General features: G+C 36.0%; 1 protein-coding gene across 3 annotated transcripts in view; it reads right to left on the minus strand.

Moving 5' to 3' along the window:
• The window catches only part of LOC120779513 (adapter molecule Crk), a 152,590-nt gene that overhangs the window by 61,317 nt on the left and 66,316 nt on the right, over positions 1 to 24,957 (minus strand). Inside the window, exon 1 of one of the 3 annotated variants that reach the window (XM_040111843.1) lies at positions 3,854 to 4,265. The exons of the other annotated variants lie outside the window; for them this stretch is intronic. The gene's annotated coding sequence lies outside the window, so the exon portion shown is untranslated. Of the gene's footprint in view, positions 1 to 3,853; positions 4,266 to 24,957 lie in introns of those variants that run through there. 3 annotated transcript variants of the gene reach the window in all.

Genomic DNA, 24,957 nt, shown 5'->3' on the forward strand with positions numbered 1-24,957 from the left:
TTGTCACCTAAAGCGTTTTCTGTGTCCAAGGGGACGACGAAGAAAAGTGTCGTTCGAGCTCTGGTGGTACTCTTTGTATTCAAATTAATATATATGATATTTCGGATATTTGAATTTTATAATTTATTTTTGTATGTAATATGCATAACACAATAATAATAGAAATATTTTACAAAACTGTAAATAAATGTAAGAATAAGATTCTCAAAAATTTTTATTTAAATATTTAATAATATTTAGCAGTGTTAAAGGTAATAATAAATATAAATGAATTTTAATAATAATAAAAATGGAGTTACTTCTACTTTTTCAAATGTATATAAAAATATTAAGATGATTTTATATTTATTTCTTTTAACCACAAAAGTATTTTATTTAAAACTAGATATGTAATTAATTCATTAATGATTAATAATGAATAGAAAAAAATGAGTATAAAAATTACTTCTCAAAACATTAGGAAATTCCCGTCATAAGTTTGTCTTTAAAAATATTATTAACGGGTATTTTAATACTTGTTCTACCACATTCATGGTAATTTCTTGTGAGCAAAATGTGAGACCACCATTCCAATATGCAAACAAATTATGCAACATGCTCTTAGTCCCATGTAGCTGAACACAAACATTTGAAAACATTTTATGAAATGGAAGACAAAAAAACTCGACTAGAGTCGCCGCAACAAAAGAAAATTTGCCGATATTTAACGACAAAAAAGTCTCCGTTTGAACGCAGTATAACGGATCAGTACTCGAATATGATAAAAAAAATGTATTACTCGTTGCAGTTCTCTGGTACATACATACGTATGTATGTATGTGCATATGACAGTGCCGAAACAGAAAATCATTGAACATGCTTACTTACTTAGTAACAGCAAAGCCGAAATTATATTTTCCAATATATTGAACACACATACATACATATGTACATAAACAGACACATTCATTTACATGCAATGCATATCCAATAATAATAAAACTACTAGTCATAAATTTGCAGATGAGATAGGATTAAACACACGCACACATGTATTGTATTGTACACTTAAAAACAACTTAAATATGCTGCAATATATTCAAACATATACACATACATACATATGTATTTATTTATATAAGGTAAGGTTTTTAAAATAGTATATAAGCAATGAAAACACAAAATTAAAATTCTAATGAATAAATTCTCTTTCCCCACCAGCGGTAAGGTTTGCTAGAAACTACAATGAGGTAATAACTAAGGTTGATTTCTCTGGTGCAGTATTTTTTCCCCAAAAAGCAGTGCCTTATTAACACATGAAATGCTTTTTGATTAATTTGTAAACTGACACAAGTTGCTTCACCCAAAATGCTATATCTCATTTACTAATAGGTTCCTCAGTTGCCAAATTTGTATACGTATCTTTTAAAAGTAGGGACTGACTAGAAATCATATAGATGGTAGTAGTAGTACCATCTTTGTATCAGCCACATTAAAGCGTGGACGGGTTCTCTCGTAATAAAGAAAGATATGGCCATAACATTGCGACTTTTATTCAACAATCCAATGATCGAACTAATGACTAAGTTACAAGGAAAACGATTTATCGAGAAATCCGTTACAATTTATGTCAGAAGTGCGATTGTCGATTAACAATAATTTTATGAAAATGACAAAGTTTAACGATCTGAAGATTCGAAAACTGAAAAAGAAGCTGGAGCAACGTGAAATACCGACAAATAGATTAAAAACTGAATTACAGACAAAGTTTAACGATCTGAAGATTCGAAAACTGAAAAAGAAGCTGGAGCAACGTGAATTACCGACAAATAGATTAAAAACTGAATAACAGTCACTGTTGCGAAAGGCCATGGAGGCGGAAAACATTTTTGTCGAAGGATATATCTTTAAATTGTAATTAGAGGAAGAGACAACGAAGATAGAAGAAAAAAGAGACTCTATGCTTTTTAACACTATGGACATAAACATGATTTTGTCTGCAATGTCAATGGCAGCCCAAGATTCTCGTATTTCCTCACAATTGAAAGTAACCTTAAAATAGCAGAAAAGCGTGCTTACAGATTTCGGAAGAGCGGGATAAAATTAAAACTGAAGTGTATGAATTGAAAGATCGTTTGTGCGAGCTACAATTAAATCGGCCAAATATATCAACAGCCTCTTCCTCCTTCCACCTTCCAGATTTTCCAAACCGATTTCCAGGAGTTTTATACAGAGATTAAGATGTTAGCTCTCTTAGCTTATGCACATGTGCAGTTCCTCGGAGACATGAAAACCCAGACCTTCGTTAAGGAAACACCAGATAACATTACGCAATTCGCTGCGTTAGCATGTCCAAAATTGAAGTTTGTGGAAACCGTTTCGTATGCTCTGACAAAGGAAACTGCATCTCAGGTTAGCAAACAAATATTTGAAGCTCATAAAGTACAATTCGAAGGTCACATCTGGGTGCACCAATTTCTTGAAAAAGAAGCAGAAACAACTGGAAAAATTTACAGAAACTTTGGTATATTTAAATGATTCAACTGTACAAAAAGTGGTCATACTCCACGCTACTGTAACCAGTCCAATAATTCGCTTGGACGTAAACGCAAAGCTGAGGAAGATGAAGCAAATGTTAAATCCAACCAATCGTTAAACTAAAGTGACCGACTCGAGGAGGGTCAATTACCATGTAATCTCTATTTCTCAAATGAACAGGAAAATGATGGACATTACCGTTAGTGTATATATAGGCTGATTTGAAGTTCCCCATTGCTGTTCTATTCTGTTTAAATACATCCCTAAACAAGATCATCAAGTCGCTAGCCGGCAGCACTTGCAACAAAAACATGAAGACGTGACCACATACAATTCAATCGGCCGGTCGGTCATCGATTACGCTTCCCCAATATGGTCGCTTGGAAACAGCAGGACACAGATGGAGAAACTGCAATCCTTTCAGAACGCCCCACTCCAGACTATACTGGATGTCTCCTGATGTCTTCCATTCAAACCATTCCTGCAGTCACCTGCATGGTCACTTCCCAGGAGCATCAGGCGAATATTCAGCCAACATGTTGACGGCATACGCATCACAGTGGAGCTACCATATCAACATCCTCACTGACTCCCTACCAGTGAATGGCGTACTTGATGTACAAACACTACCCATCACAGAACAAGAGCTCGAGTTGCCGCGTGAATGAAGAGTGACCCTAGCGCAACTTTGTTCTGGGTACTGTAGCAGGTTAAATTCCGACTTATCCAGAATACACTCAGAAACTACATTGAGCAAAAAATAGTAAGACTGTTCATAATTTAGAAATTCTTAATTTATTCTTCAAAACCTATATCGTCCCTTTTAATCCTCGAATCAGTTGTTAAAGTCAATTTCCGGAATATCCTTCAATGCGCATAACGATTTACGTTTAATGTCTTTAATTTATTCAAACCGGTATCCCTAGAGCCGTCGCTGGAGTTAGCTGGAAAGTCAAAAGTCACAAAGAGCTAAATCAGGTGAATGGAGTGGTTGCGGCACCATATTGGTTAAAAATTGGAAAAACTCACGAAGAATCAATGTAGTATGCGACGGTGTATTATTATAATTCAAAAACCAAGAGTTGTCGGCCCAAAATACCGGCTTCTTTTTGCGGATAGCTTCGTGCAAACGACGCATGACCAACAGTATTCTCTGTTGACATTTAAACCGGTCGGAAGGAATTCGAAGTGCATCACTTCGGTAATAATTCGGCAGTAACAATCGTTTTGACACCCTGATAGTCGCTGGTTTTCGAAAAAATTGAGTGATTTTGGAACCAATCGAGCTTTCACTTTTCTTAGGTCTAAATGATCCTTCAAAATGGTTTTCACTGACCTTTCCGATATTCCAACGATGCCAGTAAGAAGTAAGTCTGTTGATCCTTGATTCTCAAGCCCCAACTCCTTTATTTTATTGACGCATTCATCATCAGTTGATGTTGATGGCCGTCTTGGAAGTAGTTCATCGTTAACGCATTCTCGACCCTCTTTAAATAATTTGTACCTGATCGCGACAAACAATTATCACCTTAAGCCATTTTGAACTTTTCGGCACCAGAAATTTGATTCCGCACACAAAATTTAATAGAAATTCTTTGTTGGGAAATTTCACTCGGATTAACTGCGCACTTAATCAAATCCAAAGTTGTAGAAGACTGACGGCGGCTATGCAAGTTTGAAACTCTCGTAAACAGTTGATTGTCATTTTATAATATTTTCAAAGAAAATGGATAGAAGATAAACATTGCGGTTGTTGGTCGACCAATTTTTACAAAACCATTTTATATTACAAAAACATATCAACACGTTATTTTTTAAACTGCATCATAACATAACACTGTGATATAAAACTTCTTGTTATATTATTAAAAATTTGAAAAGCAGCTGACAATTTTGTTTGTTTTTTATTCACAATAGATTGGCATCGGAATATTGGAAATAGCAACAGAGTTATCCTCAGTAACTCCTGAATTAATCCGGATTAATGCAGTAAATGCTGCCGTCTGCCAATGCTATTAGGAACGGAGTTACTCACTAACTCCTGAATTAATACGGATTAATGCAGTTAATGCGAATTAAGGGGCTATACCAGTGTGACGCATGAAAAATTAGGCGATTTTCGTGAATTTTTTTAAAAGAAAGTACTAGATTGAATGTTTCGACGTTCTATGGACGTAATAAAGTATATTTTTAGCTATATTAAAAAAAAAAAAATTTTACAAAAATATTGAAAAATAACGGAGTAATGTGCTGTCTGCGGAAGTGCCAAAAAAAAAAGTGCCTCAACTGCTGGCATGATTCCGGTCGATTGAGTAGCTGAAACAAAAAAATTCAAAATGTTTATTAAACTTAAATATATTTTCTATACAATGGACTACGATCTTTGAAAAATATCAAAAATTAAGAAAATGGCGCCATTTTGAAAAACAAATCGTTTTTTTACGAAAAAAATTGTCGTTTTTTTAATGCCAAATTGACAATTTTCAGCCAATCAAAAATATCGTAGTCTATTGTATAGCAAATGTATTCAACTATATCCAGTTTTAATTTGAAGTCGATCGGTTAATTTCTCGTTGAGTTATAATGTCAGCAAATTTGAAAAATGTCGTTTCGAGAAAAACGCGTTTAAAGTTTCACTTATATATGTTTGCACCTTTGAGCGGTCGCTATTTAGAACGCTGCCATTCAAAAACTGTTTAAAATACGACCTCGCCGATTTCACAGGATATTTTTGAATATATAAGCTATCGAAAAAAGCAAAACAAAAAAAATTTTTTTTTGAAAGTGTCACACTGGTATAGCCCCTTAACGCTGCAGTCTGTCAAGGCTATTACGATTTTTTGGATTTTTGCATTTAAAGTTCAAGCATTCAAATATTTAAAGAACGTATTTCTTCGATTTAGAAAGAATTTTCTACTTATATTTTTAATACTAGAGGCCCCGTCCACGTTTTACTGTGCCTGATACATATATAGTATTACTAATGCCATCTATATAATTTCTATTAGTTAGATTATAAATATTAGGAAAGGATATATAGCAATTGGGTGAAGCAACTCGTTTTAGTTTACTAAAAAAAATAAAAAAGCATTTCGTGTGTTAAAAAAACATTGGTTTTTGGGGGACAAATACTGTTGAACTTGGGCACCAGTGAAACCAACGGAGTCCAATCGACAGTCAGCCTAGTAGACTGCATATTATGAAACGGTTCCCAAGCGTGAAAAGACAAAAAAAAATTGGCTGGCAAGATTATGGCATCAGTCTTTTGAGATGGACGTGGTATATTATTCATCAAATGATTACTGAGCCAGTTTTAATCCATTCCACTACGTATTTGGTTGCAGTTCTAGTCAACCATTCCCAATATTTAGCAATTTTATTATTTTTTAGGAAGGATCAGTTTGAAATTGTACGCATATACATATATATCGTTCCCGTTTAAATATTGCACTGCTTCGCAAAGATTTCTGTATCTCTAAAATTATAGTAGACCTTTTTATCAAGTAGAAGTAGAAGTAGTAGTAGACCTTTTTATCAACACTGACGGACTGCATTTGCGTCCTTCGCCCATAATCTAGCAAAATTTCCGCAATGCCTTGATGACGAAAATGTCAAGGCCAATTTTTTTTTATTAAATCTGATGGGTTTGTCTTAAAAAAAATGTGTGGTTCAGGAACAATCTGACGGGTTCTCCTAAAATAAAAACTGGCTGGTTCAGATGCACAATCAGTGCTCATACCAAATGAAAACATCCCTGCATTGTCCTCCTAACTCATCTAAATACGAATTAGAGGACAATGCAAAATACACTCAACTGCACCAACATAACGGCGAAGAACCCAACAAACAGAAAGACACAAAAAAAAGATATAGCAGGGCGGACGGACATACAAGCAAATCAGCATTGGCAGTTACAACAACAACATCAGCAGCAGCATCAGCTCATCAACGAGGGAAAAATTAACCACATCAGGTTTTATTTAAAATTTATATTATACTTAAAAATAACCCTCAAGTTGAATAATAATTGTATAAACCCACACATTTAACATCACACTTGTTCGCTATAGTCTTAAATATACAAATTTGAATGGTTATTGAAATCTAATAATTTTATTTTATTTGGCACACTGGCAAACACAACATCGACAACACCGACAATCAGTACGTATAACCCATATACTAAGCATGTATGGATATGAAAAATTTTACTTATTTCTTTCTATTTTTGAATTACTAAAATTTTCAAATTATTCTTACAAGAATTTTGAACAATTGCTTATGATTTGAAATATAATTTTTGCATTTATGAATTGTATTGAATTTAAGCATAAAGGGATAAACAGTACCGTATGTCTTTACCCTGGTTCTAAGTTACCTCCTCACCAATGTTCAGCCATATCGGCTCGGCGATTCTTGAATTATAAATGGTGTAACTAACACAACTTTCTTTTATATACTGTGAGCGTCAAAAATAAAGAAAACAGCAATTCCATCAATATTAAAGTGTTTATTACAACGCAGTCTTTAATACAATAATAAAAGTTTTATTATAGAATTCAAGGCTTACATTATAAGAGTTTAACTTGGTATTAATAATAGCCGTGTTTTATTTGACCATCACAAGCTAATAGCTAAATCATGAACAAATAAAACGCATTTAGCTTATTCCATATATTAAAAACTGCGTTGTAATAAACACTTTAATATTGATAGAATTGCTGTTTACTTATTTTCGACGCTCACAGTATATAGATTTACAAGGGGCGTTCCAAAGTAAACAGGAATCTAGCGCCCCCTGGCGGCACCATCTATATGTCGACTGGTGCGTTAGAATCTGCCATCTTTATCGATTGTCCAGTGAGAATTTCATGACATTTCATTGATTGGAAGTGAAGTTATTGCGTTTTAACCCTTTCAGGACCGCACTTAAACCAACTACCGGAAAAATTTTTTTTCTTGATTTTCTGACTTAAAATGGCTCAATTTACCGCCATGAAAAGTTTTAGCTTTCTAGCGTGATCCGATCAAAAGATATTGAAAGTTGCTTATAAGCAACTTAGGGCGTTTAGAGCAGTATTTGAGTGATATAAATACATGCAAAGGAAAAAAATATATATACAAGGGATTTTTCTTTATTTATCATAAACATATAACATAAAATAAAACAATATGTTTTTACTTGGCAGCTTATGTTGAGCTTTATTACAAAACTGAAAACTTAATTCTACCGTTGGTTATTATGAAGCTAAGCCCGAGCCCTATAAGTGCCTAGTCATCAAAATTAGAGTTGCGCGTGTTTCGCTCAACTACCTGATAATTGGGAGAGCGGATGCGCGTGTATCGCATTCCGTTAAGCTAAAAGTGTAATAGGAGTCTCAATTGTAAGTTGACTCCTAATTATGCAGACACTGATGTCAGCGAATTTATGTTGTGTGAACTCCTCCCTCCGAAATTCCAATCGTCCCTGATTGGTCTTTAAAAGTATGGTATATCGTTAAGACTTTTATGCCTTGCAACTTTCCTTGTCGGCATATGAATCGCCTCCGCGTTTTGAATAGTGATTTTGACCATTTTTCGATTGGATTAATGCTGGCAATGGTCTCAGGCCGTGAGCTTCTAAGGCAGTAAGGTTTAAATTGTTAATTTTTATTGTTTCATTAAAAAATTTTACTAAACATGATCCATTTAGATGTCTCGTTACATTATTACTTATAGTTAAATTTCCTTGAAAGTTATTTAGTAGAATTAATCCTGCTTTTAGTTTTTCAATGTTTCTTACATGTTCAGTAATTGTAATAATACAATCCTAAGGTTTGTTTCCTATCAAATTTTTAATACAATTTTGATTTTGTAAATCTTCAATTTGGTCTTGTTTGCATATTTTTATATTATTTATTTGAATACAATCATTTGCTACTCCATAGTAATTTTCATTACATTTCAAAACGTTTTCAAATATTAATTTCAAAATTGGTCCATTTTTGCTTATTGGTTTTATTAAAATGCACTTACAGATTTCATTCCATGTTTTTGGTACTTTTATTCCATAAATTAGTAAATTTTGTTTCATAGCGATTTGAATATTTGCAAAGTTTAATGATTTTTCCAAAGAATCTTTCTTCAATAAATATGTCATTTATCTTGCGAGCCTCTTCATTCGATATTATAAAACTGTTTATTATGTTTGCTTTGGTAAGATGTATTGCTCTGTTAATGTTTTCAATTTCTTCTTTTATTATATCAATTTTAAATTTATACCGAAGTGTTAGTGAGGTTCGAAATTCATTGCTATTTTGTAATGTTTTTAATATGCTGTTGCTTACTTGGGTAATATTTTTAATTCTTTCAAAAACGTTTCTATTAATTACTAGCTGTTGATTATTGTTTTCTATGATTTCTTCGAATTTACTATTGATCGATACAAGGTCATCATGGTCGGGATTTCCGGCAATCCATTTCTATGCTGATCCTATAAAATTTAATGACCTCTTTACTCTATATTTTGGTGTTATATTGTTGATAGTAATATTAGTTGTTTTAATTTCTTCTGCAATGAATGGGTGCAAGGGATGAGAAGGTGGGATATTTTTTGTGAGGTGAGTATTTATGTCATCTAAAATTATGGAGTATTCGGTAAGGTTGATGAAGTGAAGGATCCTGTAAGTTCCAGACTACACTTTCCCGATGCCATTTTCGATGGTAACGATTTGGGATTGAGAGTAATCGAGTACTTCAACCGAAGCATAGCAAAGGATGTGAAGGGTTACGGAAATTAGTGATCTAAAAGAAAATATCATTATATTAGTTTCTTAAACGATCTTTGTGGACTATTTTGCCTGATTCTGTTTTACTGTGGAATGTCTGTTTTCCTTAAATATTTCTTCTTTGTACCTTTTTGAAAGTTTTGTTCCTAATCTTTTATTCTGTTTAACAAAAATTTTTTCTCCTGTTCTATAGTGAATAGTTTCTTTTCTATGTTTGTTATGATATTGCAGGTCCTTTTCCTGTTTCTCTTTTAATTTTTCTAGAACCTTCTTCATAGTTTCTTCTCTATTAGTGGCAATTGGGGTAGGTCTACCGAAGAATATGTCAACGGGTTTTTTTCCTGTAACAGAGTGAACAGAATAGTTGTATTCGTTTACAGACCATTCCATTAATTCGTCTAAATTTTTATCAGGGTGTTCCTGTTTTAAGCATCTCATAATTTCTGATATAGTTGAATGGAACCGTTCTATTTGTCCATTCACCTCGCTTTTATAGGGTGGTGCAGTGAATATTTTTATACTGAATTCATTTTCTAACATGAATTTTATTGGTTGAGAATTAAATGTCTTTTCGTTATCGAAAACTATAGCCTTCGGAACTACAAAGTAAAATATTATTTCTCTTAAGGGTTTTTTTATACTGTCTATACTTTTCCCGTCTATTTTCTTTATAATGGCTAATTTGGAAAACTTGTCAATAGAAGCCAATACTTTATGTTTGTCTGTTGAGAAAATGTCTATGTGAATAGTATGGATATTCTGGTAAGGCTGTAGCTCCCAATTTTGCATTGTTTGGCATTTGTTTAGCTTATTTTCTTTTTCATTTCTGTGAGCACGATTATATTCCTCGATTACTATTTTATCTTGGGTCTTGGTATTAGTAATATCTTCGACTACTATTTGTGTCAAACGAATTTTGTAATTTGCGAAATGTAGAGGGTAGATTGATTGGATTTTTGACATAATGGCCTCTGTTGTTTTTATACCATTAATTACCGATAGATTAAGATATTTATTTAACCCTATAACCGGCCAATTTTTTTTCGAGTAAAAAAAAATATTTTTTTATAGTTTTTGGCTAAATAAAAAGGTTAAAAGGTTAAAAAAAAATCTAAACTTTCCTTCCAGGTGAGAAAATATGATGACCGCCAAAAGGCAGACCTGCCTGGTAACGTAATAAAAAACATTTATTAGAGGATGATTTTACTTGAAATTTTATTCAGTTCTTTTTATTGTTTTGATGATAAATTTGAAAACATTTGTTATTGTTTGAGAGGCACAGATTTAATTTACACTTAGTACAATACATTTGTGTTTCGGAGTTACATCCCGGAAGTTTGCATACTTTTTTGCCGCTGCGGCTCAAAACGTCAGGCATATATCCATCAAAACGAATGTCATCGGGTGGATAATACGATTTCTTCAATTTTTGTATTTGTGGACTTTGGCTCTGAGGTCTACCGACAGCTCTTTTGGCGTAGGTCTCCTCATAACGACAAAGTACATCAGCCACTTCAATATGAAAATTTGGTAATTTTTTATGATAAATATCTTTACAGTTAATTCCATGAATACGCTGAAAAAGGAGGTATGAATTTACTATCGACATATCAATTAAGTGATAAAATAAACGCAAAGACCATTTTTTGGTCTTAACTCTGATGTGATAGCGACCAAGTAAACTGTCCATCAAATCAACACCACCCATATGGCGGTTATATTCTTTAATTATATTAGGACAGTCTACATCGACGTAGGACTTATTTTTCCGATCATAACGGCATATTTTTAAGGGTTGTGAATTGCTGTTTAGTGTTTTAAATGGCTTAATTCCAGCATACGTGGATACCAGTCGTACATATTTTGTATCCTTCCATTGAACACAAGATATGTCTACTCCAAAGGCACGGCCAACAAACTCCTCTGAGTATCCACGTTCTTTATCTTTTTATTCCACTTCCTTTGTCAGCTTGCAGTTGGGTATTCTGTTAGATCGGACGGTTCCTAATGCATAAATTCCTCTGCTTCGTAAATAAACAAGAAGTGGCAGAGAGGTATAAAAATTATCAAAGTACAATATGTGGTTTTTGAAATCTGGAATTGTACTTGACAACCTTATGACTACATTGGCTGTTGATCCTAAATCAGGAGTATTGGGTATTACTTTATTATCGCCAGCTCCTTTGTATACTTCAAATCTGTACGAAAAGCCATTCGAGTCACAAAGAACAAAAAGTTTCATGCCTATTTATGGGGCTTTGCGGCCATATATTGTCGAAATTTTGTCAACATTTTTGTTGAACACATTTGTTCATCAATGCACAACCGAGCTGTTTTTGGCACAGAATCAAATTGCATATTAAGTCTATCAATAAGTGAACGAATTTTATACAGTTCATCAAATCCTGCTTCCTGTGGTTTTTTAATTTTTTTTGTGTCATTGAAGTGAAGATATTTACTGATTGAAAAGAACTGTTTGGAAGTCATTGCGTTTCTAACTGGCTCGAAAGAATGTTTGGACCAGTAACTCTCGACACTGGGATATCGGTACACAGACATATAAATCAAAATTCCGATATATTTTATTAAATCACACGATGTCAAAGTAAAGTTTGTAGAAACATCTTGCTGTTTTGCATACAAATTGCTCTGATACACAATTTCATTTTGCAAGTCATCGTTGAAAAAATAATTAAAGCAACGGAATGGTGTGGTTAATTCTTTGAATTGTTACGGCAATTCCTTGTCTCCTTGAAAAACTACATCATTTTTTTCAAGTTCAAGAAATTTTATTTTCCATAAAATTTTTCTGAACTCTGGATTTTGGAGATAAATATCTTTTATATTTCCGCTAAACCCCCCCGCATTGGATACTACTGGACTTTCACCAGCTTCAGTTTCTGGTAGAGGGGATCGTGCCCTTTTCGTTTTTGTTTTTGTTTTCCCAGGTTTTGATGGTAAAGACTCGTCAGACTGCTCCACATTGTTATGCACTTCTGCCAGATGTTCTTCTGAGATTCTAAAGATATTTTCAAAATCGTTGTTTTCTGCATTATCCCACTCTTTTTGAAATGTTGCAATGTTTACGTATGGTAATTGAAAGTCTGGGTCTTCCAAATCATCATTATCGTCGTCGAAATCGTCTTCTGAATCGGCGCCATCCACCGATTCAGCCATGAGTTCTTCAATTTCCTCATCCATTAATTTTGAGAAATCAAAATTTTTTCTTTGTGAAAACATTTTCAAACTGCTAATTGTTTCCCAGAATGTTTAAAACCCAAAAATGTTTAAAGAAAAATGAAATGATAAGGAAAATGGACTAGAGCCACGTGTATGCAAAATTTGCTTTTAACCGGCAGATCCGCCTTTAGACGGTGTTGAATTTTCACCGGCTACAAACAAAGTTTTGCTAAAAACTTAACAACAAAGCACAAAACATAAAAGACTATATATTTACCTATATGTGAAAATTTTTGTTCACGCAAATCATGAATTTTAACGATTTTATACTATTTTAAAAACTCCTTTTGATACACAAATAATTATTTTACACACTTTGTCAAAAAATTGACTTTAGCACTCAACGATTTGCAACCAAATGACGAATGCTTACTGTAATTTGTTTCAATAAGAGAATTGTGTTGTTGTCTGCTGATATTTACTGTTAGAACAGAGATTTGAAATATAAGAGCTGCATAGCAACATATTAATTATACACCGTCTAAAGGCAAGCTCGCCGGTTACAGGGTTAAAAGCGATTTTAGCGATTCTTCATTGTAGGTTGTTTCAGTTATTAGGTGCCTATGGTACGTAGGGAAAACTATGTCGAATTTGTAAGAATTTTTGGAATCTTCTAATATGAAAATTTGGTTTTTGAAGACATTAATGGGTATTTCTACTGAAGAAATTAAATTTTCGGAAGAGCTGTCACTACTGTGGACAGTCATTGAATTTAAATTAGCGATTGGTGGTCGTGAGAGTAGATCTGCGACGATGTTTGTGCTGCCTGGTTTATAAATGATTTCGTGATTATACTCGTATTCTTCCAATTGTGCTTTCCATCTTTTCATTTTTGCATTTGTATTTTTGTTGCTGAGAGCAAAGGTCAATGGTTGGTGATCAGTGTAAATCTTAACCTTTTTTGATCCGTATAGGAAGCATTTCTGGGACTGTAGAGCCCAAATTATTGCCAACATTTCTTTTTAATTGGCGGCAAAAGTTTCCTCTGCTCTGCTTAGAGTTCTTGACAGAAAAGATATTGGTCTACCGTCTTGGGAGAGTACGGCTCCTAAAGCGTAATTTGAAGCATCCGTGGTAAGCTCAAAAGCTTTTTCGAAATCTGGATAGTGAAGTATAAAATCATCTGATGTCAAGCAATATTTCAGGTCTTTAAAAGCTTCTACTTGTTGTGCTGTTAAATTTAAAAGTGTATTTTTAGACTGATTTTTGGAAACTCTTCCTAGCTCTTCTCTCAGTATTTCAGTCAGGGGTTTTGCAATTTGTGCATACGCTTTTATAAATCTGCGATAATGTCCCTTCATTCCTAAAAAGGAGCGTAAATCATGGACAGTTTTGGGCCGTGGAAAATTTATTATAGCTTCTATCTTTTTTTGTGTTGTGCGAATTCCATTTTGGCCAACTATTATACCGACAAATTCGATTTCCTTTTTGATAAATTCACATTTATCGAACTGTACCTTTAAATGCGCTTTTTCGAGAGTGTCAAATATAATTTTAAGACTTCTAAAATGATCTTCTTTACTTTTGCTAAAGATAATTATGTCGTCGACATAAACGTAGCACCGAACGCCGATGTGTTTTCGTAGCACATCGGCCAAAGTGCGTTGGAAAATGGCAGGCGCATTTCTTAAGCCGAATGGAAGTCGAGTAAATTCGAATTTCCCATTGGCAATGGAGAAGGCGGTATTCCCAATATCTGCTTCGTTAAGAGCAATCTGATGGAATCCACTCTTAGGGTCAATTGTAGAAAAATATTTGTTTGATCCTAGATTAGTTAGAATAGTAGTAATATCTGGAATGGGATATTTATCTGCTATGGTATCCTCGTTCAATTTACGATAGTCGATTACCATACGGAATTTTTTCAATCCTGAGGCGTCTTCTTTCTTTGGTACGACCCATACCGGAGAATTGTAGGGAGATTTCGATGGTCGAATAATGCCATCTTTAAGTAATTCCTCAATTTGTTTGTCTATTTCTTTTTTTAAAGGCATTGGATACGGGTAAGTTTTGGAGTATATTGGTCTATCGCTTTTAGTCTTAATTTCGGCTCTAACGTTCGTGACATATGTTAATTTTTTATCTGGTTCTGCAAATAGTGTTGGGCAAGAGTTAAAGAGTTGTTTTAATTTTTCGTTATCTTTGGAACTCAAATGATTTAGCCTTAATATAGTGTGCGCAATAGAATTCATTTCTAACTGGTGGATGGGGTATTCGTATTTACTGAGTAATATAAAATAGTTCTCCTTAGTAAAAATTACTGCGTTTAAACTTTTCATTGTATCGTTACCTATTATGGCATCAAAGGTTCTTACTTGGGCAAAATGTGAAATTTTAAATTACCTATTTCATCACCGAAAACAGTGATATTAGCGTGATGAGTAATTTTGGCGGCTCCCCCAACCGAATTTGCAATGGAGGGTCTATTCGGAATGGGGTTCCTAATATAAGTTGGACTAATGTAATTTTTGTTCGATCCGGTATCTAATAAAAATTTTAGTTCATTGCCATTTTTCATTTTGAAACGATAGTATGATATTGTCACTAGGGGTTGCTTCGATCTCTTCTTGTTCTTCGTTGTATTCGTGTTGGTAGTCATGCGAGGACTCGTAGTACCCTTCAGGATATTCTAATATTTCCTTATCGTATTCTATTGGGTCAGTTTCTGTAACTTCTGTATTGTAGATCCGTTGCATTTTATTAGGAGTCTGTATTATCTGTGATGGTGGTCTCTTGCTAGGTTGATTATTACTAGCCCGCGCTAGTTCATCACTAAATGCCTGTGGTTTGTTACTGAATGTTTGCTGCCTATTATTAAATGTTTGATTTTGTTGATACTGAGACCTATTCCGATAATTTACTTGCTTCGTTTGAAAAGAGCGATCAACTTCCATTGGTGTAGCAGGTTTTGGAGGAAGAGGTGGTCTAAAGTTTGGTTGCACTGTGACGTAGTGTCGGTTTTGTCCGTACTGTTGATACGAACTTGGTCTAGGGGATTGGTTGTGAACATTTGTAAGTTCTGGGTAAAATGGTCTTATTTGGGGTTTGAATGAGTATGACTTTGGTTGGTTGTGGCTAATAGGTTTGGTATTGGTCGGCAAGCGACTGATACTATTTGCATGGTTCGTCCTGTAATTCATGTTGCCTAATTTGAAGACACATGTGGAGAGCCTGTGGTAAACTGGTGGGTTCCTTTACACTTAACAGACTGGGTAAGGCACCATTCAGACCTCTTATAAATGTGTCAAGTGCCTTTTCTCTATATGTTGTTGTCATGGCATACAAAGCTTCTTCACCTAACTCCAGGCAATCGATTTTGTCTAGGATAAGCGAGAGATATTGATAAACTTATTGGTAAAATTCTTCGACGGTGCTACCCCGTTGGGCAAGTGTTGGCATTTCGTATTCCAACGTGCTAACGTCTCTCTTGTCTGAGTAATGTAGCATCAGACATTTTTTTATCTTACCCCAATTTAATGGGGTGCGGTAAGACTCAAGGGCCGTGTCAGCTTAGCCAACTATCTTGTGTCTTATTGTATGCAGGATAGCAAAATATTTTGGGGTGTTCTTATTCTGTCCGTACATTAATAATATTCTATCTACCGATTTGCGTCATGAACTGAATTCTCCGTTTTTACCCGAAAATTCTCTTAAACATTTTACCACATCCGGAACTCTTTCGGATGCGTCCACGTTAACGCTAAAATCTACAGGATGTTCAACTTCTTCTTCGGTTTGTGGGTGTAGTATGGCCGAAACTGTTTCCGATATTAACGATACTAGTTCTCTTTTTTGATTAGGGGTGAAAGTGGAAGGGATGTTAGGAGGGGAAACGTTGGTGCTGGATGAGTGCAGATTTAATTTCGACAATGTCGATGCTATTTGTTCTTCTTGACTCATTTTTGATTCACTACCTTTCTTTTACGTTTGAAAGATGAAAAATATGAACCTTTCTTTATAATTTATTAATATTATTTCTTCTAAAGTTTATCACTTGTTTACAAACTTGCTTAAGCCTTATTATACAAAAATTTTATTTTTAATAATTTTTTCTTATTTTATCTATTTAGTAAAAATCATTTTATTGATACGCTGACTTACATTAATCCTAGCCGCTGGATTATGTCCTTAAATTGCTGAAGTTGAGGCTGATAAGTAGTAAATTTGTTGTCAGCACCGGGTCGATCAATGTTGATTGGTGGTTAACAACCCTGCTGGGGCTGATTAGTAGTAAACGGATTGATGATGTGGTTGTTTATTCGTTGCTCTTTAGTTTTATATTTGGATTTTTTTTCTTTTGAACTTATTTGCCTTATTTGCTCTTGGCAATTATTTGTTTATTCCTTTAGCACTGTTTGGTAGTGTATTTGAATTTTTAGTCCGACATTTGCAGCCTTAGAAATATTTTATTATTCTTTTATTTTTATTTTATTGTCTAATTTTATTTGTTACTCTTACTTATTTAAAAAAAAATTTCACACGATTTTGAAGTAGAATTGTATTTAGTTTTTTTGTTTTAATTCTTGTTATTTTCCACTTTACTGCCCATTTAATTCTTATTGATTCTGTTAGTATTCTGGTTGGCGGGTCCGTACAGACCGTCCTTTTCGTAAACAAGGATTATGTTATTACTAAGGGCCAACTACCAGAAGTTGTTTTGATAGGAAACGCGAATTTATTAGTTAATTCAAAATTGTTCACTGGTTTACGTCCGTGATTTTTAAACTAACTTTCGCGGTCCCTGCTCGGGCGCCACATAAAATAAAACAATATGTTTTTACTTGGCAGCACTATGTGTTATGTTGAGCTTTATTACAAAACTGAAAACTTAATTCTACCGTTGGTTATTATGAAGCTAAGCCCGAGCCCTATAAGTGCCTAGTCATCAAAATTAGAGTTGCGCGTGTTTCGCTCAACTACCTGATAATTGGGAGAGCAGATGCGCGTGTAGCGCATTCCGTTAAGCTAAAAGTGTAAGTTGACTCCTAATTATGCAGACATTGATGTCAGCGAATTTATGTTGTGTTAACTTATATGTTTGTTTTGTATTTTAAGTGTGATAAGATAAAAAAACAGTTCTTGTGCGTATTGCAGCATAGATGAACACCACATTTCAGAGAGGTGCTACGGTTTTACAAAGACGGCATTGTCCTTTCTCTCTCAAAACTATCCAGTGACCATTTTCATCATATCGCTTTGAGTTGGGGGGTTCTTCAGCAACATGACGGCGTTTCGAACTAGACGTTTCTTCGAAAGAAAGTGAGTTCGGAACTGAGTCGGTTTATACATTTTGCATAGAACTAGGTCATCCCCTCCACTTTTGAGTAGAACTGGAAAACACCGGCGTAGCGCTTAAGAGTTCAGATGCGATATCCATCTGGAATTTTGTAAGTGGCATATGCTTGATGTTTGGATAACGATTTTGAGATGTCTTTGAAACATAAGCCAGGAATTGATAACTACTGTGCTTACGCTCCAGTGAAATATTTTCATGTACCACTTATTGGAGCGATGTTTTACTTTATACAGCTCCATAAGCATATCGGAAAAATCAATTCCTCCCATGTGTTTATTATATAATATTTGAAACAATACCCGGTCTCAGAACTTCAACAAATTTTTTTTCTTTTCCACGCTTACATGTCTCGATTGGTTTATCTCCCACTGCCTTATTATCAAGCCAGCACACTGCAGCAATGCCAAGATTAGCGACACATTTTATTTCATAGGATCCTCTGCCAAGCTTATTCAAATCTGATTCAGACCGTCCCGACGGAAAATATTCTTATTTATTTTAGGACCACAAGAAGGCTTACTGAAATGAACCAATTACCAAAATAGAGTTTGTAATTTTTAAAATTTTGTACTGCGGATGCTAAGTATAACAGAATGTCCGATGATAAGCCGAGTAGGGTGGATCGATTCCGGACTTTTTTCGATTCGGGATTTCTAATAGTGCGGAAAAGTTGCCTTAGTACTTCCTGATTCCAATGCAACTTTTTGTTTTGAGATCGAATTGCATCTTCAACCACAACTCCGGTCTTAAAATTTCGGAAATTCGCCTAAAATCGTGAAATTGTCTACCTAGCGCCTGAAATTCGCATCTCATGACAAAATGTATAAAACAAAAGTTATTTGTCACGTCATTTGCTACCGAAATGATATGTGATCATGGCCGTAGGACGAACCGTTCCCGAGATACGAGCGAAAAGGCGGCGCGCCACAGCGCAAGGTGAAAATCGGCTTGCGGCCACACTTCTTGACGTTGATTTCGCCGAGTGCTATCACTCACATTCATTCACCTACGCCAAAGGACACGTTCGGATAGGATAGTGGATTAACCACTCCCCGTATTTACCTGATATGACACCGTGCGACTTATTTCGCATTTCGGAAAATGCATTTGCCCATGAAAGGAAAGCGTTATGCAGACGTAGAGGCCATTCAAAGGCTTGCACCGGCATACTGGCGGCCATACCTGCCAACGAGCTAAAACACTCGTTCGACATGCTGTTGAACCGTGCAAAAAGCTGAATGAGACTCTTTCGAATAAAATTAATTGATTTTGCCGAAAAAACCATTTGTTCACTAATTCGTTTCTACATATTTATTTTATATGAAATAGAGCAATACTAACTTTGGAGGATGGAGTCTTGTGTAGATGTTCACGCAAGTGCGGAAAGTTCTGTGATCGCCATTCACTTGGAAGTGGCCAGAAACGATTCTTTTACATATGGCTCAAGCAGTCATCAAGACTTTCGGTCTTTGACCAAGTATCATCTGGGTAGCCTTCTTCAACATATCGCTGATTTGCGTCCCACGCCCCGACGGAAGAGAAGGATGATGAGACCAAAGACGCCTTCTATGAGCGCTTGGAGCGCGCTTATGAGAGCTGCCCCCGCCACGATGTCAAAATCGTGCTTGGCGACTTTAACGCCAGGGTGGGCAAAGAAGGTATATTTGGCACTACGGTCGGTAAATTCAGCCTCCACGACGAAACATCCCCAAATGGGTTGAGGCTGATTGACTTCGCCGGGGCCCGAAATATGGTTATCTGTAGTACTAGATTCCAGCATAAGAAGATTCATCAAGCTACCTGGCTGTCTCCGGATCGAAAAACTACCAACCAGATCGATCATTTTGTGATAGATGGAAGACACGTCTCCAGTGTTTTAGATGTGCGTGCGCTCCGAGGTCCTAACATCGACTCGGACTACTATCTTGTTGCAGCTAAGATTCGCACTCGCCTCTGTGCAGCAAAAAACGCACGCCAACAAACACAAGGAAAGTTTGACGTCGAGAAGCTGCAATCACAACAGACAGCCGAACGATTTTCTACTCGGCTTGCACTCCTGCTCTCTGAGAGCACTAGTCAACAACTTGGTATAAAGGGAACTGTGGGACGGCATTTCAAATTCCTTACGTACAGCTGCAACCGAAACCATTAGTTTTCGGAAAGAGCAAAAGAACAGCTGGTACGACGAGAGTGCCGTGTCGCAGCGGAGAAAAACAGGCTGCCTACCTCGCAACGTTACGATCGACCACTACACGTGCGGGATGGGATAGATACCGAGAGTTGAAGAGGGAAGCGAGACGCATTTGCAGACAGAAGAAGAAAGAGGCCGAAATGCGTGAGTACGAAGAGCTTGATAAGCTGGCCGACAGGGGTAATGCTCGAAAATTCTACGAAAAAAATGCGGCGGCTTACAGAAGGTTTCAAGACCGGAGCATACTCTTGTAGAACCCCCAAAGGTGATCTAGTCACTGATGCCCAGAGCATAGTTAAATTATGGAGGGAACACTTCTCCAGCCTGCTGAATGGCAGTGAACGCACAATACCAGGAGAAGGAGAACCCGATTCCCCAATCGATTACGATGGAGCAGACGTTCCATTACCCGACCATGAAGAAGTTCGAATAGCAATTGCCCGCCTCAAGAACAACGGCCGAGCTATTCAAACACGGCGAGCTATTCAAACACGGCGGCGAAGAACTAATAGGGAGCATGCATCAGCTTCTTTGTAAAATATGGTCGGACGAGAGCATGCCCAACGATTGGAATTTAAGTGTGCTATGCCCAATCCATAAAAAAGGAGACCCAACAAATCTGCGCCAACTACCGTGGGATTAGCCTCCTCAACATCGCATATAAGGTTCTATCGAGCGTATTGTGTGAAAGATTAAAGCCCACCGTCAACAAACTGATTGGACCTTATCAGGTGTGTGGCTTTAGACCTGGCAAATCAACAACCGACCAGATATTCACCATGCGCCAAATCTTGGAAAAGACCCGTGAAAGGAGAATCGACACACACCACCTCTTCGTCGATTTCAAAGCTGCTTTCGACAGCACGAAAAGGAGCTGCCTTTATGCCGCGATGTCAGAATTTGGTATCCCCGCAAAACTAATACGGCTGTGTAAACTGACGTTGAACAACACAGAAAGCTCCGTCAGGATCGGAAAGGATCTTTCCGAGTCGTTCGATTCAAAACGAGGTTTCGGACAAGGCGACTCGCTGTCGTGCGACTTCTTCAATCTGCTGCTGGAGAAAATAATTTGAGCTGCAGCACTGAATCGAGCAGATACAATCTTTCATAAGATTGTACAGCTGCTGCCGTTAGTTCCGGTTTCTCCAGACTGGACAAGATAGCAAAGCAAATGGGTCTGGCAGTGAACGAGGGCAAACATTCGTCGCACTCGCGACTTGGCTCTCACGTCTGTAGATAATTTCATATATTTGGGAACCAGTGTAAACACCACCAACAATGTCAGCTTGAAAATCCAACGCAGGATAATTCTTGACAACAGGTGCTACTTCGGACTGAGTAGGCAATTGAGAAACAAAGTCCTCTCTCGACGAACAAAAACCAAACTCTACAAGTCACTCATAGTTCCCGTCCTGCTGTATGGTGCAGAGGCTTGGACGATGACAACAACTGGTGAGTCGACGTTGGGAGTTTTCGAGAGAAAAGTTCTGCGAAAGAACTCCGTTGGAAGGACCAGGTGGAGAAGGACCTTGCTTCGCTTGGAATATCCAATTGACACCACGTAGCGAAAAGAAGAAACGACTAACTCGCTGTTGTTAAATCGGCTATAATCGCGTAAGCGGTGTCTACGCTAATAAAGAAGAAGAATACTAACTTTAATTCAATATTTAACTTTCGTTGAAATAAATTCACGCAATTGCAAGAAATAATCAGCAATACCTCATCTACATATTTTACAAAGGAGCCTGTGGAAACTCAAGATATCTGGCAGCATAATTTCATAATATCCCAACCGTCAAAACTTGTCAACGTTTACAATTATCCCAAGCTGGATTTTTCTAAAAACTTTTATTTCTTTTGCAACTCACTCTTAGTTGCACAGTTGTACGCGATACAGACGTCATGGAGCGCTACACCACAAAGTCATGGTAACAAATAAAACTCAATTAAAATTTCAGTTTTAATTATACAAAAAGTTTACAACAAAAAAAGCCAAAACCGAAATAACCTGGTATATTTGGGTTAATTTTAGAAATATCGGGTGATTTTTTAAGAGCTTGATAACTTTTTTTAAAAAAAAAACGCATAAAATTTGCAAAATCTCATCGGTTCTTTATTTGAAACGTTAGATTGGTTCATGACATTTACTTTTTGAAGATAATTTCATTTAAATGTTGACCGCGGCTGCGTCTTAGGTGGTCCATTCGGAAAGTCCAATTTTGGGCAACTTTTTCTAGAGCATTTCGGCGGAATAGCCCGAATTTCTTCGGAAATGTTGTCTTCCAAAGCTGGAATAGTTGCTGGCTTATTTCTGTAGACTTTAGACTTGACGTAGCCCCACAAAAAATAGTCTAAAGGCGTTAAATCGCATGATCTTGGTGGCCAACTTACGGGTCCATTTCTTGAGATGAATTGTTCTCCGAAGTTTTCCCTCAAAATGGCCATAGAATCGCGAGCTGTATGGCATGTAGCGCCATCTTGTTGAAACCACATGTCAACCAAGATGCTAACAAACTTTTTGTTGCCAAAAATGGAAGAACTGAACTTGGTTGACATGTGGTTTCAACAAGATGGCGCTACATGCCACACAGCTCGCGATTCTATGGCCATTTTGAGGGAAAACTTCGGAGAACAATTCATCTCAAGAAATGGACCCGTAAGTTGGCCACCAAGATCATGCGATTTAACGCCTTTAGACTATTTTTTGTGGGGCTACGTCAAGTCTAAAGTCTACAGAAATAAGCCAGCAACTATTCCAGCTTTGGAAGACAACATTTCCGAAGAAATTCGGGCTATTCCGGCCGAAATGCTCGAAAAAGTTGCCCAAAATTGGACTTTCCGAATGGACCACCTAAGACGCAGCCGCGGCCAACATTTAAATGAAATTATCTTCAAAAAGTAAATGTCATGAACCAATCTAACGTTTCAAATAAAGAACCGATGAGATTTTGCAAATTTTATGCGTTTTTTTTTTAAAAAAGTTATCAAGCTCTTAAAAAATCACCCGATAGTATCGGGGTTAAAAAGGGTAAGTACGAATCAGAGAGCAGTTTTGTATATGTTCGAGTTTGTTTAATTACACCCGGATAAAATCAGTACAAGCCATAACACTCTTTACATAAATATATGTATGTTCGATCGAGTTTAGAACCCGAACCAAAATAATGCGAAGCAACAATCACGATACGCCTATATTCGAGCTCATGCAGCTCAAATTTGTGTATATTATAATTTCGGGTGAGTCGTTCAGGAGCTGATTGTGACCAACGTATTCCAGTTAGTTAACAAGGAATAATACATAGATATATGTATGTACGTATGTTGGTGTCGTGATGTGACAATTTCCAGAACAGCCGCTTTTAATATTTTCAAGGGAAACCTTTGACGGTAATTTCCTAATCCCTCAGAATGTATTAAAATCGCCATATTAATATTTTCAAGGTCAAATTTATGACGGAAATATATTATCGGGAAGTATTAAGTACCAGCAGTTTTTACGCCCTATTTTTTTCTTTTACAAAACATCTTGAATCTAATAAACGCGAAAACTCTCTGTGCGACTGTGATTTAGCACACACTACTTGTCAGTATTGGAAATCTATTACATTAGCACAGCTGATGAAAAAAATCTCAACTCACCTGAAAATTGACTTCTCAGATAAAAAAATACGTCCATTATTTTCATCATTTGGAAAATTTTTATAACAAAATACTATATAACGATATTTTCTTTTAATTAATATTAAGCGATGTGAATTCGGCAGTGAGAACGAACTTGATTAGTGAAGAGATTAAATGAAATCTAATCATTTAAAATTTTTGGTGGAAACATAGTATTAGGCACAAAGATACACCGTTATAAAACCTGCGCTCTTATTATCATTGGGATAACTCACATATTGGCCGATATATGCGGTAAAAAGTCACCCGGAAGTTCGAAAATCTTTACATTAGGTAAATGAGGGTTAAGGGAAGTATTGGTCCGACTCAACCCATTTTTGACATACAGACATACCATGATAAGAGAAGGATTATCCCTTAATTTCGATCAAAATTATGAATCGTCCAATTTTTACCCTGGCCCCCATAAAACCTTGTTCTACCATCCCGGCAGCAAATTTTTACCCTTCTGGCGCATTTAGTTATTGATTTATCGCGCTTTTAATAGTTTTCAAGAGTACCCTTATGTGAGGAGTGAACGAGGTTTTCATCTGATTTCATCCATTTTCACACTGTTGAAAAGTTCTTATAAGATTTGTACTCAGCAACTTTGGTTGCTATAATTTAAGTGGTTTAGGAGATATATACATACATTAAACTTATTAGAGAACTGGGCCATGCTCACTTTTTCAAAACTTTTTGCACACAGGTACCACTTGCTACTGCGATTCTCTATACCAAATTACAGCTTTATATTTTAATTTACTGCTTAGTTATGGTACTTTATATGTTTTCGGTTAATGGCGATTTGTGGGCGTGGCAGTGGTCCGATTACGCCTAACTACGAACTCAAATTTGTTTTCGTACAAAGGAACCCACATACTAAGTTTCATCGAGATCAATTTTACTCAAGTTACAGCTTGCACGGACGGACTTACGGATGGACGGACAGACAGACAGTCACCTGGATTTCAACTTTTCTCGTCATCCTGATTATTTATATATATAAAACCCTATATCTATCTCGATTAATTTTAGGTGGTACCGTTAGGTGAACAAAACTATAATACTCTGTAGTAACTGGTTGCAAGAGTAAAAAAAAAGGAATAAAGATTTCATCGCACTTAAATATTTCGATTTTTTTTGTTCTTAATTTTAGGAATAAACATAATAATTAAAAGGTTTTAAAAAAAGCTTTACGGCATTTATCAGTTTACATATATAAAGACTTAAATTTAAGGATGAAAATTATATTAATAGTCAAAAAACACACATTTGTTTTTGTT

This window comes from Bactrocera tryoni, unplaced genomic scaffold (assembly GCF_016617805.1).
Source record: "Bactrocera tryoni isolate S06 unplaced genomic scaffold, CSIRO_BtryS06_freeze2 scaffold_11, whole genome shotgun sequence".
In the NCBI taxonomy this organism is placed as follows: Eukaryota; Metazoa; Arthropoda; class Insecta; order Diptera; family Tephritidae; genus Bactrocera; species Bactrocera tryoni.